Source organism: Aphis gossypii, chromosome X (genome assembly GCF_020184175.1).
Source record: "Aphis gossypii isolate Hap1 chromosome X, ASM2018417v2, whole genome shotgun sequence".
Classification (NCBI taxonomy): Eukaryota; Metazoa; Arthropoda; class Insecta; order Hemiptera; family Aphididae; genus Aphis; species Aphis gossypii.
Window position 1 is genome coordinate 410,819 of NC_065533.1, and position 20,863 is coordinate 431,681.

At 17.7% G+C, this 20,863-nt stretch overlaps 1 protein-coding gene across 21 annotated transcripts in view; it reads left to right on the forward strand.

Moving 5' to 3' along the window:
* The window catches only part of LOC126551681 (leucine-rich repeat-containing protein 15-like), a 58,517-nt gene that overhangs the window by 19,375 nt on the left and 18,279 nt on the right, over positions 1-20,863 (forward strand). For 3 of the 21 annotated variants that reach the window (XM_050205637.1, XM_050205645.1, XM_050205644.1), the window contains 3 exons: positions 18,539-18,685; positions 19,271-19,417; positions 19,638-19,784. The exons of 1 other annotated variant lie outside the window; for it this stretch is intronic. The gene's annotated coding sequence lies outside the window, so the exon portion shown is untranslated. Of the gene's footprint in view, positions 1-1,172; positions 1,320-2,635; positions 2,783-8,391; positions 8,539-9,297; positions 9,445-11,593; positions 11,610-16,654; positions 16,671-17,619; positions 17,766-18,538; positions 18,686-19,270; positions 19,418-19,637; positions 19,785-20,469; positions 20,514-20,863 lie in introns of those variants that run through there. 17 more of the 21 variants (XM_050205650.1, XM_050205649.1, XM_050205633.1 and 14 more) reach the window with 16 other exon arrangements.

A 20,863-nucleotide genomic window follows, 5' to 3' on the forward strand; every position in this document is an offset into this window, starting at 1 on the left:
ATTATTTTAAAAATAAAAAAACCTAAAATAAATCAAAAATTTGTGTAAGTATACTGTTTACATTTTTATTTGGCTAAAAAATAATTGGTTATTTTAATCTCAAATTTGAAGCTTATGCTATTAGATTGAATTACAAATTTATGAAAAATATAATATTACATAATGAATTCTTGTAAATAATTGATTTTTAAGAATTGTTAAAAATTAATTTGATAAAAGTATAGGTTACTATACTGCTTTCAATTTCATTTTGCTAATAAATAATTGACTACTTATATCTTAATTTGAAGCTTATGCCATTAGAATCAATGATAAATTTATGAAAAATATAATTACATAATGAATTCAATGTTAATAATTGATTTTTAAAGAATTGTTAAAGTTTAGTTGATAAAAGTATATGATAGTATACTGTTTACATTTTATTTTGCTAATAAATTATTGACTATTTATATCTCAAATTTGAAGCTTATGCCATTAGATTCAATTCAATTATAAATTATGAAAAATATAATATTACATAATGAATTCCATGTTAATAATTGATTTTTAAAGAATTGTTAAAGTTTTAATTTGATAAAAGTATATGATAGTATACTGTTTACATTTTTATTTTGCTAATAAATTATTGACTATTTATATCTCAAATTTGAAGCTTATGCCATTAGATTCAATTATAAATTTATGAAAAATATAATATTACATAATGAATTCCATGTTAATAATTGATTTTTAAAGAATTGTTAAAGTTTTAATTTGAAAAAAGTATAGGTTACTATACTGTTTTCAATTTCATTTTGCTAATAAATAATTGACTACTTATATCTTAAATTTGAAGCTTATGCCATTAGAATCAATGATAAATTTATGAAAAATATAATATTACATAATGAATTCAATGTTAATAATTGATTTTTTAAGAATTGTTAAAGATTTAATTTGATAAAAGTATACGTTACTATACTGTTTTCAATTTCATTTTGCTAATAAATTATTGACTATTTATATCTCAAATTTGAAGCTTATGCTACTAGAATAAATTATAAGTTGGTGAAAAATATAATATTACATAATAAATAATGTGTAATATTTGATTTTCAATAATTTATAAATCATAATTTAAATCCTAATCATTTATTAATCATATGATTTTTGTTTATCCATTACTTTAGATCACAGTATTCATCTGAAATTATTGATGCAATTGGCATATGAATCAGAATAAAATGAAAATAAGAGATGATAGTATTACCTCATTCTTAACATGCTCATATGATTATTTTAAAAATAAAAAACCTAAAAATAAATCAAAAATTTGTGTAAGTATACTGTTTACATTTTATTTGGCTAAAAATAATTGGTTATTTATATCTCAAATTTGAAGCTTATGCTATTAGATTGAATTACAAATTTATGAAAATATAATATTACATAATGAATTCTTTGTAAATAATTGATTTTTTAAGAATTGTTAAAAATTAAATTTGATAAAAGTATAGGTTACTATACTGTTTTCAATTTCATTTTGCTAATAAATAATTGACTACCTATATCTTAAATTTGAAACTTATGCTATTAGATTAAATTAAAAATTTACGAAAAATATAATATTTTATAATGAATTCAATGTTAATAATTGATTTTTAAAGAATTGTTAAAGTTTTAATTTGATAAAAGTATATGATAGTATACTGTTTACATTTTTATTTTGCTAATAAATTATTGACTATTTATATCTCAAATTTGAAGCTTATGCCATTAGATTCAATTATAAATTTATGAAAAATATAATATTACATAATGAATTCCATGTTAATAATTGATTTTTAAAGAATTGTTAAAGTTTTAATTTGATAAAAGTATATGGTAGTATACTGTTTACATTTTTATTTTGCTAATAAATTATTGACTATTTATATCTCAAATTGAAGCTTATGCCATTAGATTCAATTATAAATTTATGAAAAATATAATATTACATAATGAATTCCATGTTAATAATTGATTTTTAAAGAATTGTTAAAGTTTTAATTTGATAAAAGTATATGATAGTATACTGTTTACATTTTTATTTTGCTAATAAATTATTGACTATTTATATCTCAAATTTTAAGCTTATGCCATTAGCTTCAATTATAAATTTATGAAAAATATAATATTACATAATGAATTCCATGTTAATAATTGATTTTTAAAGAATTGTTAAAGTTTTAATTTGAAAAATCAAAAAAGTATAGGTTACTATACTGTTTTCAATTTCATTTTGCTAATAAATAATGACTACTATATCTAAATTTGAAGCTTATGCCATTAGAATCAATGATAAATTTATGAAAAATATAATATTACATAATGAATTCAATGTTAATAATTGATTTTTAAGAATTGTTAAAGATTTATTTTGATAAAAGTATACGTTACTATACTGTTTTCAATTTCATTTTGCTAATAAATATTGACTATTTATATCTCAAATTGAAGCTTATGCTATTAGAATAAATTATAAGTTGGTGAAAAATATAATATTACATAATAAATAATGTGTTAATATTTGATTTTCAATAATTTATAAATCATAATTTAAATCCTAATCATTTATTAATCATATGATATTTTTGTTTATCCATTACTTCAGATCACAGTATTCATCTGAAATTATTGATGCAATTGGCGTATGAATCAGAATAAAATGAAAATAAGAGATGATAGTATTACCTCATTCTTAACATGCTCATATGATTATTTTAAAAATAAAAAACCTAAAAATAAATCAAAAATTTGTGTAAGTATACTGTTTACATTTTTATTTGGCTAAAAAATAATTGGTTATTTATATCTCAAATTTGAAGCTTATGCTATTAGATTGAATTACAAATTTATGAAAAATATAATATTACATAATGAATTCTTTGTAAATAATTGATTTTTTAAGAATTGTTAAAATTTAATTTGATAAAAGTATATATAGTTATTATATAATTATTTATTTTTAATAACATTAAGCTCATAAAAAATTAATAATTTAATTTTAAATAATTATTGATATTTAGAATTATAAATTATTTATCTTACTATACTGTTTTCAATTCATTTTGCTAATAAATAATTGACTACTTATATCTTAAATTTGAAGCTTATGCCATTAGAATCAATGATAAATTTATGAAAAATATAATATTACATAATGAATTCATGTTAATAATGATTTTAAAGAATTGTTAAAGTTTTATTTGATAAAAGTATATGATAGTATACTGTTTACATTTTTATTTTGCTAATAAATTATTGACTATTTATATCTCAAATTTGAAGCTTATGCCATTAGATTCAATTATAAATTTATGAAAAATATAATATTACATAATGAATTCCATGTTAATAATTGATTTTTAAAGAATTGTTAAAGTTTTAATTTGATAAAAGTATATGATAGTATACTGTTTACATTTTTATTTTGCTAATAAATTATTGACTATTTATATCTCAAATTTGAAGCTTATGCCATTAGATTCAATTATAAATTTATGAAAAATATAATATTACATAATGAATTCCATGTTAATAATTGATTTTAAAGAATTGTTAAAGTTTTAATTTGAAAAAAGTATAGGTTACTATACTGTTTTCAATTTCATTTTGCTAATAAATAATTGACTACTTATATCTTAAATTTGAAGCTTATGCCATTAGAATCAATGATAAATTTTGAAAAAATATAATATTACATAATGAATTCAATGTTAATAATTGATTTTTAAAGAATTGTTAATGATTTAATTTGATAAAAGTATATGATAGTATACTGTTTACATTTTTATTTTGCTAATAAATTATTGATTATTTATATCTTAAATTTGAAACTTATGCTATTAGATTAAATTATGAATTTACGAAAAGTACAATATTACATAATGAATTCAATGTTAATAATTGATTTTTTAAGAATTGTTAAAGATTTAATTTGATAAAAGTATACGTTACTATACTGTTTTCAATTTCATTTTGCTAATAAATAATTGACTACTTATATCTTAAATTTGAAACTTATGCTATTAGAATCAATGATAAATCTATGAAAAATATAATATTACATAATAAATAATATGTTAATATTTGATTTTTTAAGAATTGTTAAACATTTTTTTTGACAAAAGTATACGTTAGTATACTGTTTACATTTTTATTTGGCTAAAAATAATAATGGTTATTTATTCTAAATTTGAAGCTTATGCTATTAGATTGAATTACAATTTATGAAAAATATAATATTACATAATGAATTCTTTGTAAATAATTGATTTTTAAGAATTGTTAAAAATTAATTTGATAAAAGTATAGGTACTATACTGTTTTCAATTCATTTTGCTAATAAATAATTGACTACTTATATCTAAATTGAAGCTTATGCCATTAGAATCAATGATAAATTTATGAAAAAATAATATTACATAATGAATTCAATGTTAATAATTGATTTTTAAAGAATTGTTAAAGATTTAATTTGATAAAAGAATATGATAGTATACTGTTTACATTTTTACTTTGCTAATAAATTATTGATTATTTATATCTAAATTTGAAACTTATGCTATTAGATTAAATTATGAAGTTACGAAAATACAATATTACATAATGAATTCAATGTTAATAATTGATTTTTAAGAATTGTTAAAGATTTAATTTGATAAAAGTATACGTTACTATACTGTTTTCAATTTCATTTTGCTAATAAATAATTGACTACTTATATCTTAAATTTGAAACTTATGCTATTAGAATCAATGATAAATCTATGAAAAATATAATATTACATAATAAATAATATGTTAATATTTGATTTTTTAAGAATTGTTAAAAATTTTTTTGATAAAAAGTATACGTTAGTATACTGTTTACATTTTTATTTGGCTATAAAAAAATAATTGGTTATTATATCTCAAATTTGAAGCTTATGCTATTAGATTGAATACAAATTTATGAAAAAATATATATTACATAATGAATTCTTTGTAAATAATTGATTTTTTAAGAATTGTTAAGATTTAATTTGATAAAAGTATACGTTACTATACTGTTTTCAATTTCATTTTGCTAATAAATAATTGACTACTTATATCTTAAATTTGAAACTTATGCTATTAGAATCAATGATAAATCTATGAAAAATATAATATTACATAATAATTAATATGTTAATATATGATTTTTAATAATTTATAAATCATAATCTAATTCATAATCATTCTTTAATCATATGAAAATTTTGTTTATCCATTACTTTAGATCACAGAATTCATCTGAAATGAGTGATGCAATTACTGTATGAATCAGAATAAAATGAAAATAAGAGATGATAGTATTACCTCAAACTTAACATGCTAATATGATTATTTAAAAATGAAAAAACTAAAAATAAATCAAAGTTTGTGTAAATATACTGTTTAGATTTTTATTCGCTAATAAAATACTCACTATTTAAATCTCGAATTTAAAGTATATGCCATAAGAATAAATTATAAATTTATGAAAAATATATTATTACATAATGAATTCTATGTTAATAATTGATTTTTAAGAATTGTTAAAATTTTAATTTGATAAAAGTATACGTTACTATACTGTTTTCAATTTCATTTTGCTAATAAATAATTGACTACTTATATCTTAAATTTGAAACTTATGCTATTAGAATCAATGATAAATTTATGAAAAATATAATATTACATAATGAATTCAATGTTAATAATTGATTATTAAAGAATTGTTAAAGATTTAATTTGATAAAAGTATATGATAGTATACTGTTTACATTTTTATTTTGCTAATAAATTATTGACTATTTATATCTTAAATTTGAAGCTTATGCCATTAGAATCAATGATAAATTTATGAAAAATATAATATTACATAATGAATTCAATGTTAATAATTGATTATTAAAGAATTGTTAAAGATTTAATTTGATAAAAGTATATGATAGTATACTGTTTACATTTTTATTTTGCTAATAAATTATTGACTATTTATATCTTAAATTTGAAACTTATGCTATTAGATTAAATTATGAATTTACGAAAAATATAATATTACATAATGAATTCAATGTTAATAATTGATTTTTAAAGAATTGTTAAAGTTTTAATTTGATAAAAGTATATGATAGTATACTGTTTTCAATTTCATTTTGCTAATAAATAATTGACTACTTATAACTTAAATTTGAAGCTTATGCCATTAGAATCAATGATAAATTTATGAAAAATATAATATTACATAATGAATTCAATGTTAATAATTGATTTTTTAAGAATTGTTAAAGATTTAATTTGATAAAAGTATACGTTACTACACTGTTTTCAATTTCATTTTGCTAATAAATTATTGACTATTTATATCTCAAATTTGAAGCTTATGCTATTAGAATAAATTATAAGTTGGTGAAAAATATAATATTACATAATAAATAATGTGTTAATATTTGATTTTCAATAATTTATAAATCATAATTTAAATCCTAATCATTTATTAATCATATGATATTTTTGTTTATCCATTACTTTAGATCACAGTATTCATCTGAAATTATTGATGCAATTGGCGTATGAATCAGAACAAAATGAAAATAAGAGATGATAGTATTACCTCATTCTTAACATGCTCATATGATTATTTTAAAATAAAAAACCTATAATAAATAAAAAAATTTGTGTAAGTATACTGTTTACATTTTTATTTGGCTAAAAAATAATTGGTTATTTATATCTCAAATTTGAAGCTTATGCTATTAGATTGAATTACAAATTTATGAAAAATATAATATTACATAATGAATTCTTTGTAAATAATTGATTTTTTAAGAATTGTTAAAAATTTAATTTGTTAAAAGTATAGGTTACTATACTGTTTTCAATTTCATTTTGCTAATAAATAATTGACTACTTATATCTTAAATTTGAAGCTTATGCCATTAGAATCAATGATAAATTTATGAAAAATATAATATTACATAATGAATTCAATGTTAATAATTGATTTTTAAAGAATTGTTAAAGATTTAATTTGATAAAAGTATATGATAGTATACTGTTTACATTTTTATTTTGCTAATAAATTATTGATTATTTATATCTTAAATTTGAAACTTATGCTATTAGATTAAATTATGAATTTACGAAAAATATAATATTACATAATGAATTCAATGTTAATAATTGATTTTTTAAGAATTGTTAAAGATTTAATTTGATAAAAGTATACGTTACTATACTGTTTTCAATTTCATTTTGCTAATAAATAATTGACTACTTATATCTTAAATTTGAAACTTATGCTATTAGAATCAATGATAAATCTATGAAAAATATAATATTACATAATAATTAATATGTTATTAATATTTGATTTTTTAAGAATTGTTAAACATTTTTTTTGACAAAAGTATACGAGTATACTGTTTAATTTTATTTGGCTAAAAAATAATTGTTATTTATATCTCAAATTTGAAGCTTATGCTATTAGATTGAATTACAAATTTATGAAAAAATATAATATTACATAATGAATTCTTGTAAATAATTGATTTTTTAAGAATTGTTAAAAATTTAATTTGATAAAAGTATAGGTTACTATACTGTTTTCAATTTCATTTTGCTAATAAATAATTGACTACTTATATCTTAAATTTGAAGCTTATGCCATTAGAATCAATGATAAATTTATGAAAAATATAATATTACATAATGAATTCAATGTTAATAATTGATTTTTAAAGAATTCTTAAAGATTTAATTTGATAAAAGTATATGATAGTATACTGTTTACATTTTTATTTTGCTAATAAATTATTGATTATTTATATCTTAAATTTGAAACTTATGCTATTAGATTAAATTATAAATTTATGAAAAATACAATATTACATAATGAATTCAATGTTAATAATTGATTTTTTAAGAATTGTTAAAGATTTAATTTGATAAAAGTATACGTTACTATACTGTTTTCAATTTCATTTTGCTAATAAATAATTGACTACTTATATCTTAAATTTGAAGCTTATGCCATTAGAATCAATGATAAATTTATGAAAAATATAATATTACATAATGAATTCAATGTTAATAATTGATTTTTTAAGAATTGTTAAAGATTTAATTTGATAAAAGTATACGTTACTATACTGTTTTCAATTTCATTTTGCTAATTAATTATTGACTATTTATATCTCAAATTTGAAGCTTATGCTATTAGAATAAATTATAAGTTGGTGAAAAATATAATATTACATAATAAATAATGTGTTAATATTTGATTTTCAATAATTTATAAATCATAATTTAAATCCTAATCATTTATTAATCATATGATATTTTTGTTTATCCATTACTTTAGATCACAGTATTCATCTGAAATTATTGATGCAATTGGCGTATGAATCAGAATAAAATGAAAATAAGAGATGATAGTATTACCTCATTCTTAACATGCTCATATGATTATTTTAAAAATAAAAAACCTAATAATAAATCAAAAATTTGTGTAAGTATACTGTTTACATTTTTATTTGGCTAAAAAATAATTGGTTATTTATATCTCAAATTTGAAGCTTATGCTATTAGATTGAATTACAAATTTATGAAAAATATAATATTACATAATGAATTCTTTGTAAATAATTGATTTTTTAAGAATTGTTAAAAATTTAATTTGATAAAAGTATAGGTTACTATACTGTTTTCAATTTCATTTTGCTAATAAATAATTGACTACTTATATCTTAAATTTGAAGCTTATGCCATTAGAATCAATGATAAATCTATGAAAAATATAATATTACATAATGAATTCAATGTTAATAATTGATTTTTAAAGAATTGTTAAAGATTTAATTTGATAAAAGTATATATAGTATACTGTTTACATTTTTATTTTGCTAATAAATTATTGATATTTATATCTTAAATTTGAAACTTATGCTATTAGATTAAATTATGAATTACGAAAAATATAATATTACATAATGAATTCAATGTTAAAATATTGATTTTTTAAGAATTGTTAAAGATTTAAGATAAAAGTATACGTTACTATACTGTTTTCAATTTCATTTTGCTAATAAATAATGACTACTTATATCTTAAATGAAACTTATGCTATTAGAATCAATGATAAATCTATGAAAATATAATATTACATAATAATTAATATGTTAATATTGATTTTAATAATTTATAAATCATAATCTAATTCATAATCATTCTTTAATCATATGAAAATTTTGTTTATCCATTACTTTAGATCACAGAATTCATCTGAAATGAGTGATGCAATTACTGTATGAATCAGAATAAAATGAAAATAAGAGATGATAGTATTACCTCAAACTTAACATGCTAATATGATTATTTTAAAAATGAAAAACCTAAAAATAAATCAAAGTTTTGTGTAAATATACTGTTTAGATTTTTATTCGCTAATAAAATACTCACTATTTAAATCTCGAATTTAAAGTATATGCCATAAGAATAAATTATAAATTTATGAAAAATATATTATTACATAATGAATTCTATGTTAATAATTGATTTTTAAGAATTGTTAAAATTTTAATTTGATAAAAGTATACGTTACTATACTGTTTTCAATTTCATTTTGCTAATAAATAATTGACTACTTATATCTTAAATTTGAACTTATGCTATTAGAATCAATGATAAATTTATGAAAAATATAATATTACATAATGAATTCAATGTTAATAATTGATTATTAAAGAATTGTTAAAGATTTAATTTGATAAAAGTATATGATAGTATACTGTTTACATTTTTATTTTGCTAATAAATTATTGACTATTTATATCTTAAATTTGAAGCTTATGCCATTAGAATCAATGATAAATTTATGAAAAATATAATATTACATAATGAATTCAATGTTAATAATTGATTATTAAAGAATTGTTAAAGATTTAATTTGATAAAAGTATATGATAGTATACTGTTTACATTTTTTTTTGCTAATAAATTATTGACTATTTATATCTTAAATTGAAACTTATGCTATTAGATAAATATGAATTTACGAAAAATATAATATTACATAATGAATTCAATGTTAATAATTGATTTTTAAAGAATTGTTAAAGTTTTAATTTGATAAAAGTATATGATAGTATACTGTTTTCAATTTCATTTTGCTAATAATAATTGACTACTTATAACTTAAATTTGAAGCTTATGCCATTAGAATCAATGATAAATTTATGAAAAATATAATATTACATAATAATTCAATGTTAAATTGATTTTTAAGATTGTTAAAGATTTAATTGATAAAAGTATACGTTACTACACTGTTTTCAATTTCATTTTGCTAATAAATTATTGACTATTTATATCTCAAATTGAAGCTTATGCTATTAGAATAATTATAAGTTGGTGAAAAATATAATATTACATAATAAATAATGTGTTAATATTGATTTTCAATAATTTATAAATCATAATTTAAATCCTAATCATTTATTAATCATATGATATTTTTGTTTATCCATTACTTTAGATCACAGTATTCATCTGAATTATTGATGCAATTGGCGTATGAATCAGAATAAAATGAAAATAAGAGATGATAGTATTAATCATTCTTAAATGCTCATATGATTATTTTAAAAATAAAAAACCTAATAATAAATCAAAAAGTTTGGGTAAGTATACTGTTTACATTTTTATTTGGCTGCTAAAAATAATTGGTTATTTATTCTCAAATTTGAAGCTTATGCTATTAGATGAATTACAAATTTATGAAAAATATAATATTACATAATGAATTCTTGTAAATAATTGATTTTTTAAGAATTGTTAAAATTTAATTTGATAAAAGTATAGGTTACTATACTGTTTTCAATTTCATTTTGCTAATAAATAATTGACTACTTATATCTTAAATTTGAAGCTTATGCCATTAGATCAATGATAAATTATGAAAAAATATATATTACATAATGAATTCAATGTTAATAATTGATTTTTAAAGAATGTTAAAGATTTAATTTGATAAAAGTATATGATAGTATATGTTACATTTTTATTTTGCTAATAAATTATTGATTATTATATCTTAATTTGAAACTTATGCATTAGATTAAATTATGAATTTACGAAAAATATAATATTACATAATGAATTCAATGTTAATAATTGATTTTTTAAGAATTGTTAAAGATTTAATTTGATAAAAGTATACGTTACTATACTGTTTTCAATTTCATTTTGCTAATAAATAATTGACTATTTATATCTTAAATTGGAAACTTATGCTATTAGAATCATGATAAATCTATATGAAAAATATAATATTACATAATAATTAATATGTTAATATATGATTTTTAATAATTATAAATCATAATTTAATTCCAATATCTTTAATCATATGAAAATTTTGTTTATCCATACTTTAGATCACAGAATTCATCTGAAATGAGTGATTCAATTACTGTATGAATCAGAATAAAATGAAAATAAGAGATGATAGTATTACTCAAACTTAACATGCTAATATGATTATTTTAAAAATGAAAAACCTAAAATAAATCAAAGTTTTGTGTAAATATACTGTTTAGATTTTTATTCGCTAATAAAATACTCACTATTTAAATCTCGAATTTAAGATATGCCATAAGAATAAATTATAAATTTATGAAAAATATTTATTACATAATGAATTCTATGTTAATAATTGATTTTTAAGAATTGTTAAAATTTTAATTTGATAAAAGTATACGTTACTATACTGTTTTCAATTTCATTTTGCTAATAAATAATTGACTACTTATATCTTAAATTTGAAGCTTATGCCATTAGAATCAATGATAAATTATGAAAAATATAATATTACATAATGAATTCAATGTTAATAATTGATTATTAAAAATTGTAAAGATTTAATTTGATAAAAGTATATGATAGTACTGTTTACATTTTTATTTTGCTAATAAATTATTGACTATTTATATCTTAAATTTGAAACTTATCTATTAGATTAAATTATGAATTTATGAAAATAATAATATTACATAATGAATTCAATGTTAATAATTGATTTTTAAAAATTGTAAAGTTTTAATTTGATAAAAGTATATGATAGTATACTGTTTACATTTTTATTTTGCTAATAAATTATTGACTATTTATATCTCAAATTTGAAGCTTATGCCATAAGATTAAACTATAAATTTATAATCATATATTATTACATATGAATTCTATGTAAATAATTGATTTTAAAGAATTGTTAAAGTTTTAATTTATAAAAGTATATGATAGTATACTGTTTTCAATTCATTTTGCTAATAAATAATTGACTACTTATATCTTAAATTTGAAGCTTATGCCATTAGAATCAATGATAAATTTATGAAAAATATAATATTACATAATGAATTCAATGTTAATAATTGATTTTTTAAGAATTGTTAAAGATTTAATTTGATAAAAGTATACGTTACTACACTGTTTTCAATTTCATTTTGCTAATAAATTATTGACTATTTATATCTCAAATTTGAAGCTTATGCTATTAGAATAAATTATAAGTTGGTGAAAAATATAATATTACATAATAATATGTGTTTAATATTTGATTTTCAATAATTTATAAATCATAATTTAAATCCTAATCATTATTATCATATGATATTTTTGTTATCCATTACTTTAGATCACAGTATTCATCTGAATTATTGATGCAATTGGCGTATGAATCAGAATAAAATGAAAATAAGAGATGATAGTATTACCTCATATTCTTAACATGCTCATATGATTATTTTAAAAATAAAAAACCTAATAATAAATCAAAAATTTGTGTAAGTATACTGTTTACATTTTTATTTGGCTAAAAAATAATTGGTTATTTATATCTCAAATTTGAAGCTTATGCTATTAGATTGAATTACAAATTTATGAAAAATATAATATTACATAATGAATTCTTTGTAAATAATTGATTTTTTAAGAATTGTTAAAAATTTAATTTGATAAAAGTATAGGTTACTATACTGTTTTCAATTTCATTTTGCTAATAAATAATTGACTACTTATATCTTAAATTTGAAACTTATGCTATTAGAATCAATGATAAATCTATGAAAAATATAATATTACATAATAATTAATATGTTAATATATGATTTTTAATAATTTATAAATCATAATCTAATTCATAATCATTCTTTAATCATATGAAATTTTTGTTTATCCATTACTTTAGATCACAGAATTCATCTGAAATGAGTGATGCAATTACTGTATGAATCAGAATAAAATGAAAATAAGAGATGATAGTATTACCTCAAACTTAACATGCTAATATGATATTTTAAAAATGAAAAACCTAAAAATAAATCAAGTTTTTGTAAATATACTGTTTAGATTTTTATTCGCTAATAAAATACTCACTATTTAAATCTCGAATTTAAAGTATATGCGCATAAGAATAAATTATAAATTTATGAAAAATATATTATTACATAATGAATTCTATGTTAATAATTGATTTTTTAAGAATTGTTAAAAATTTAATTTGATAAAAGTATACGTTACTATACTGTTTCATTTCATTTTGCTAATAAATAATTGACTATTTATATCTTAAATTTGAAGCTTATGCCATTAGAATCAATGATAAATTTATGAAAATATAATATTACATAATGAATTCATGTTAATAATTGAATTTTTAAGAATTGATAAAGATTTAATTTGATAAAAGTATACGTTATTATACTGTTTTCAATTTCATTTTGCTAATAAATAATTGATACTTATATCTTAAATTTGAAACTTATGCCATTAGATTAAATTATAAATTACGAAAAATATAATATTACATAATGAATTCAATGTTAATAATTGATTTTAAAGAATTGTTAAAGATTTAATTTGATAAAAGTATACGTTACTATACTGTTTTCAATTTCATTTTGCTAATAAATTATTGACTATTTATATCTCAAATTTGAAGCTTATGCTATTAGAATAAATTATAAATTGGTGAAAATATAATATTACATAATAAATAATGTGTTATATTTGATTTTCAATAATTGTTAAATCATAATTTAAATCCTAATCAAGTTATTAATCATATGATATTTTTGTTTATCCATTACTTTAGATCACAGTATACATCTGAAATTATTGATGCAATGGCGTATGAATCAGAATAAAATGAAAATAAAGATGATATTATTACCTCCGTTCTTAACATGCTCATATTATATTTAAAAAAAAAAAAAAACCAAAAAAATCAAAAATTTGTGTAAGTATACTGTTTACATTTTTATTTGCTAAAAATAATTGGTTATTTATATTCAAAATTTGAAGCTTATGCTATTAGATGAATTACAAATTTATGAAAAATATAATATTACATAATGAATTCTTGAAATAATTGATTTTTAAGAATAATGTTAAATTTAATTTGATAAAATATATGTTACTATCTGTTTTCAATTTCATTTTGCTAATAAATATTGACTACCTATATCTTAATTTGAAACTTATGCTATTAGATTAAATTAAAAATTTACGAAAAATATAATATTTTATAATGAATTCAATGTTATAATTGATTTTTAAAGAATTGTTAAAGTTTTAATTTGAAAAAGTATAATTATACTATACTGTTTACATTTTTATTTTGCTAATAAATTATTGACTATTTATATCTCAAATTTGAAGCTTATGCCATTAGATCAATGATAAATTTATGAAAAATATAATATTACATAATGAATTCAATGTTAATAATTGATTTTTTAAGATTGTTAAAGATTTAATTTGATAAAAGTATACTTACTATACTGTTTTCAATTTCATTTTGCTAATAAATTATTGACTTTTATATCTCAAATTTGAGCTTTATGCTATTAGAATAAATTATAAGTTGGTGAAAATATAATATTACATAATAAATAATGTGTTAATATTTGATTTTCAATAATTTATAAATCATAATTTAAATCCTAATCATTTTATTATTCATATGATATTTTTGTTTATCCATTACTTTAGATCACAGTATTCATCTGAAATTATTGATGCAATTGGCGTATGAATCAGAATAAAATGATAATAAGAGATGATATATTACCTCATTCTTACATGCTCATATGATTATTTTAAAAATAAAAAACCTAATAATAAATCAAAAATTTTTGTAAGTATACTGTTTACATTTTTATTTGGCTAAAAAATAATTGGTTATTTATATCTCAATTTGAAGCTTATGCATTAGATTGAATTACAATTTATGAAAATATAATATTAACATAATGAATTCTTTAATAATTGATTTTTTAAGAATTGTTAAAAATTTAATTTGATAAAAGTATAGGTTACTATACTGTTTTCAATTTCATTTTGCTAATAAATAATTGACTACTTATATCTCAAATTTGAAGCTTATGCCATAAGATTAAACTATAAATTTATGAAAAATATATTATTACATAATGAATTCTATGTAAATAATTGATTTTTAAAGAATTGTTAAAGTTTTAATTTGATAAAAGTATATGATAGTATACTGTTTTCAATTTCATTTTGCTAATAAATAATTGACTACTTATATCTTAAATTTGAAGCTTATGCCATTAGAATCAATGATAAATTTATGAAAAATATAATATTACATAATGAATTCAATGTTAATAATTGATTTTTTAAGAATTGTTAAAGATTTAATTTGATAAAAGTATACGTTACTACTGTTTTCAATTTCATTTTGCTAATAAATTAATTGACTATTTATATCTCAAATTTGAAGCTTATGCTATTAGAATAAATTATAAATTTGTGAAAATATAATATTACATATAAATAATGTTGTTAATTTTGATTTTCAATAATTTATAAATCATAATTTAAATCCTAATCATTTATTAATCATATGATATTTTTTTTTTTTTATCCATTACTTTAGATCACAGTATTCATCTGAATTATTGAGCAATTGGCGTATGATCAGAATAAAATGAATAAGAGATGATAGTATTACCTCATTCTTAACATGCTTCATATGATTATTTAAAAAAAAAAAACCTAATATAAATCAAACATTTGTGTATTATACTGTTTACATTTTTATTTAGCTAAAAAATATTGGTTATTTAATCTCAAATTTGAAGCTTATGCTATTAGATTGAATTATAAATTTATGAAAATATAATATTACATAATGAATTCTTTGTAATAATTGATTTTTTAAGAATTGTTAAAAATTTAATTTGATAAAAGTATACGTTACCTACTGTTTTCATTTCATTTTGCTAATAATAATTGACTACTTATATCTTAAATTTGAACTTATGCTATTAGAATCACTGATAAATCTATGAAAAATATAATATTACATAATAATTAATATGTTAATATATGATTTTTAATAATTTATAAATCATAATCTAATTATAATCATTCTTTAATCATATGAAATTTTTGTTTATCCATTACTTTAGATCACAGAATTCATCTGAAATTATGATGCAATTACTGTATGAATCAGAATAAAATGAAAATAAGAGATGATAGTATTACCTCAAACTTAACATGCTAATATGATTATTTTAAAAATGAAAAACCTAAAATAAATCAAAGTTTTGTGTAAATATCTGTTTAGATTTTTATTCGCTAATAAAATCTCACTATTTAAATCTCGAATTTAAAGTTATGCCATAAGAATAAATTAATAAATTTATGAAAAATATATTATTACATAATGAATTCTATGTTAATAATTGATTTTTAAGAATTGATAAAGATTTAATTTGATAAAAGTATACGTTACTATACTGTTTTCAATTTCATTTTGCTAATAAATAATTGACTACTTATATCTTAAATTTGAAGCTTATGCCATTAGAATCAATGATAAATTTATGAAAAATATAATATTACATAATGAATTCAATGTTAATAATTGAATTTTTAAGAATTGATAAAGATTTAATTTGATAAAAGTATACGTTATTATACTGTTTTCAATTTCATTTTGCTAATAAATAATTGAATACTTATATCATAGATTTTAAACTTATGCCATTAGATTAAATTATAAATTTACGAAAAATATAATATTACATAATGAATTCAATGTTAATAATTGATTATTAAAGAATTGTTAAAGTTTTAATTTGATAAAAGTATATGATAGTATACTGTTTACATTTTTATTTTGCTAATAAATTATTGACTATTTATATCTCAAATTTGAAGCTTATGCCATAAGATTAAACTATAAATTTATGAAAAATATATTATTACATAATGAATTCTATGTAAATAATTGATTTTTAAAGAATTGTTAAAGTTTTAATTTGATAAAAGTATATGATAGTATACTGTTTTCAATTTCATTTTGCTAATAAATTATTGACTATTTATATCTCAAATTTGTAGCTTATGCTATTAGAATAAATTATAAGTTGGTGAAAAATATAATATTACATAATAAATAATGTGTTAATATTTGATTTTCAATAATTTATAAATCATAATTTAAATCCTAATCATTTATTAATCATATGATATTTTTGTTTATCCATTACTTTAGATCACAGTATTCATCTGAAATTATTGATGCAATTGGCGTATGAATCAGAATAAAATGAAAATAAGAGATGATAGTATTACCTCGTTCTTAACATGCTCATATGATTATTTAAAAAAAAAAAACCCAAAAATAAATCAAAAATTTGTGTAAGTATCTGTTTACATTTTTATTTGGCTAAAAAATAATTGGTTATTTATATATCAAAATTTGAAGCTTATGCCATAAGATTAAATTATCAATTTATGAAAAATATATTATTACATAATGAATTCTATGTTAATAATTGATTTTTTAAGAATTGTTAAAAATTTAATTTGATAAAAGTATACGTTACTATACTGTTTTTAATTTCATTTTGCTAATAAATTATTGACTATTTATATCTCAAATTTGAAGCTTATGCCATAAGAATAAATGATAAATGTATGAAAAATATAATATTACATAACATATTATAATATGTTAATTATTGATTTTTGAAGAATTGTTAAACATTTTTTTCGATAAAAGTATATGTTACTATACTGTTTTCAATTTCATTTTGCTAATAAATAATTGACTGTTTAAAAGTCGAATTTGAAGCTTATGCCATTATATTAGATTATAAATTTAGGAAAAATATAATATTACATAATGAATTCTATGTTAATAATTAATTTTTTAAGAATTGTTAAAGATTTAGTTTGATAAAAGTATATGATAGTATACTGTTTTCAATTTCATTTTGCTAATAAATTATTGACTATTTATATCTCAAATTTGTAGCTTATGCTATTAGAATAAATTATAAGTTGGTGAAAAATATAATATTACATAATAAATAATGTGTTAATATTTGATTTTCAATAATTTATAAATCATAATTTAAATCCTAATCATTTATTAATCATATGATATTTTTGTTTATCCATTACTTTAGATCACAGTATTCATCTGAAATTATTGATGCAATTGGCGTATGAATCAGAATAAAATGAAAATAAGAGATGATAGTATTACCTCGTTCTTAACATGCTCATATGATTATTTAAAAAAAAAAAAACCCAAAAATAAATCAAAAATTTGTGTAAGTATACTGTTTACATTTTTATTTGGCTAAAAAATAATTGGTTATTTATATATCAAAATTTGAAGCTTATGCTATTAGATTGAATTACAAATTTATGAAAAATATAATATTACATAATGAATTCTTGTAAATAATTGATTTTTTAAGAATTGTTAAAAATTTAATTTGATAAAAGTATACGTTACTATACTGTTTTCAATTTCATTTTGCTAATAAATTATTGACTATTTATATCTCAAATTTGAAGCTTATGCCATTAGAATCAATGATAAATTTATGAAAAATATAATATTACATAATGAATTCAATGTTAATAATTGATTTTTAAAGAATTGTTAAAGTTTTAATTTGAAAAAAGTATAGGTTACTATACTGTTTTCAATTTCATTTTGCTAATAAATAATTGACTACTTATATCTTAAATTTGAAACTTATGCTATTAGAATCAATGATAAGTCTATGAAAAATATAATATTACATAATAATTAATATGTTAATATATGATTTTTAATAATTTAAAAATCATAATCTAATTCATAATCATTCTTAATCATATGAATTTTTGTTTATCCATTACTTTAGATCACAGAATTCATCTGAAATGAGTGATGCAATTACTGTATGAATCAGTATAAAATGAAAATAAGAGATGATAGTATTACCTCAAACTTAACATGCTAATATGATTATTTTAAAAATAAAAAACCTAAAAATAAATCAAAGTTTTGTGTAAGTATACTGTTTAGATTTTTATCCGCTAATAAAATACTCACTATTTAAATCTCGAATTTAAAGCTTATGCTATTAGAATAAATTATAAGTTGGTGAAAAATATAATATTACATAATAAATAATATGTTAATATTTGATTTTCAATAATTTATAAATCATAATTTAAATATTAATCATTTATTAATCATATGATATTTTTGTTTATCCATTACTTTAGATCACAGTATTCATCTGAAATAATTGATGCAATTGGCGTATGAATCAGAATAAAATGAAAATAAGAGATGATAGTATTACCTCGTTCTTAACATGCTCATATGATTATTTTAAAAATAAAAAACCTAAAAATAAATCAAAGTTTTGTGTAAGTATACTGTTTACATATTTATTTGGCTAATAAATAATTGGTTATTTATATCTCAAATTTGAAGCTTATGCTATTAGATTGAATTACAATTTTTGAAAAATATAATATTACATAATTAATTCTTTGTAAATAATTGATTTTTATGAATTGTTAAAAATTTAATTTGATGAAAGTATAGGTTACTATACTGTTTTCAATTTCATTTTGCTAATAAAAAATTGACTACTTATATCTTAAATTTGAAGCTTATGCCATAAGATTAAATTATAAATTATGAAAAATATATTATTACATAATGAATTCTATGTTAATAATTGATTTTTTAAGAATTGTTAAAGATTTAGTTTGATAAAAGTATACGTTACTATACTGTTTTCAATTTCATTTTGCTAATAATTATTGACTATTTATATCTCAAATTTGAAGCTTATGCTATTAGAATAAATTATAAGTTGGTAAAAAATATAATATTACATAATAAATAATATGTTAATATTTGATTTTCAATAATTTATAAATCATAATTTAAATATAATCATTTATTAATCATAAGATATTTTTGTTTATCCATTACTTTAGATCACAGTATTCATCTGAAATAATTGATGCAATTGGCGTATGAATCAGAATAAAATGAAAATAAGAGATGATAGTATTACCTCGTTCTTAACATGTTCATATGATTATTTTAAAAATAAAAAACCTAAAAATAAATCAAAGTTTTGTGTAAGTATACTGTTTACATTTTTATTTGGCTAATAAATAATTGGTTATTTATATCTCAAATTTGAAGCTTATGCTATTAGATTGAATTACAATTTTTGAAAAATATAATATTACATAATGAATTCTTTGTAAATAATTGATTTTTATGAATTGTTAAAAATTTAATTTGATGAAAGTATAGGTTACTATACTGTTTTCAATTTCATTTTGCTAATAAAAAATTGACTACTTATATCTTAATTTGAAGCTTATGCCATAAGATTAAATTATAAATTTATGAAAAATATATTATTACATAATGAATTCTATGTAATAATTGATTTTTTAAGAATTGTTAAAGATTTAATTTG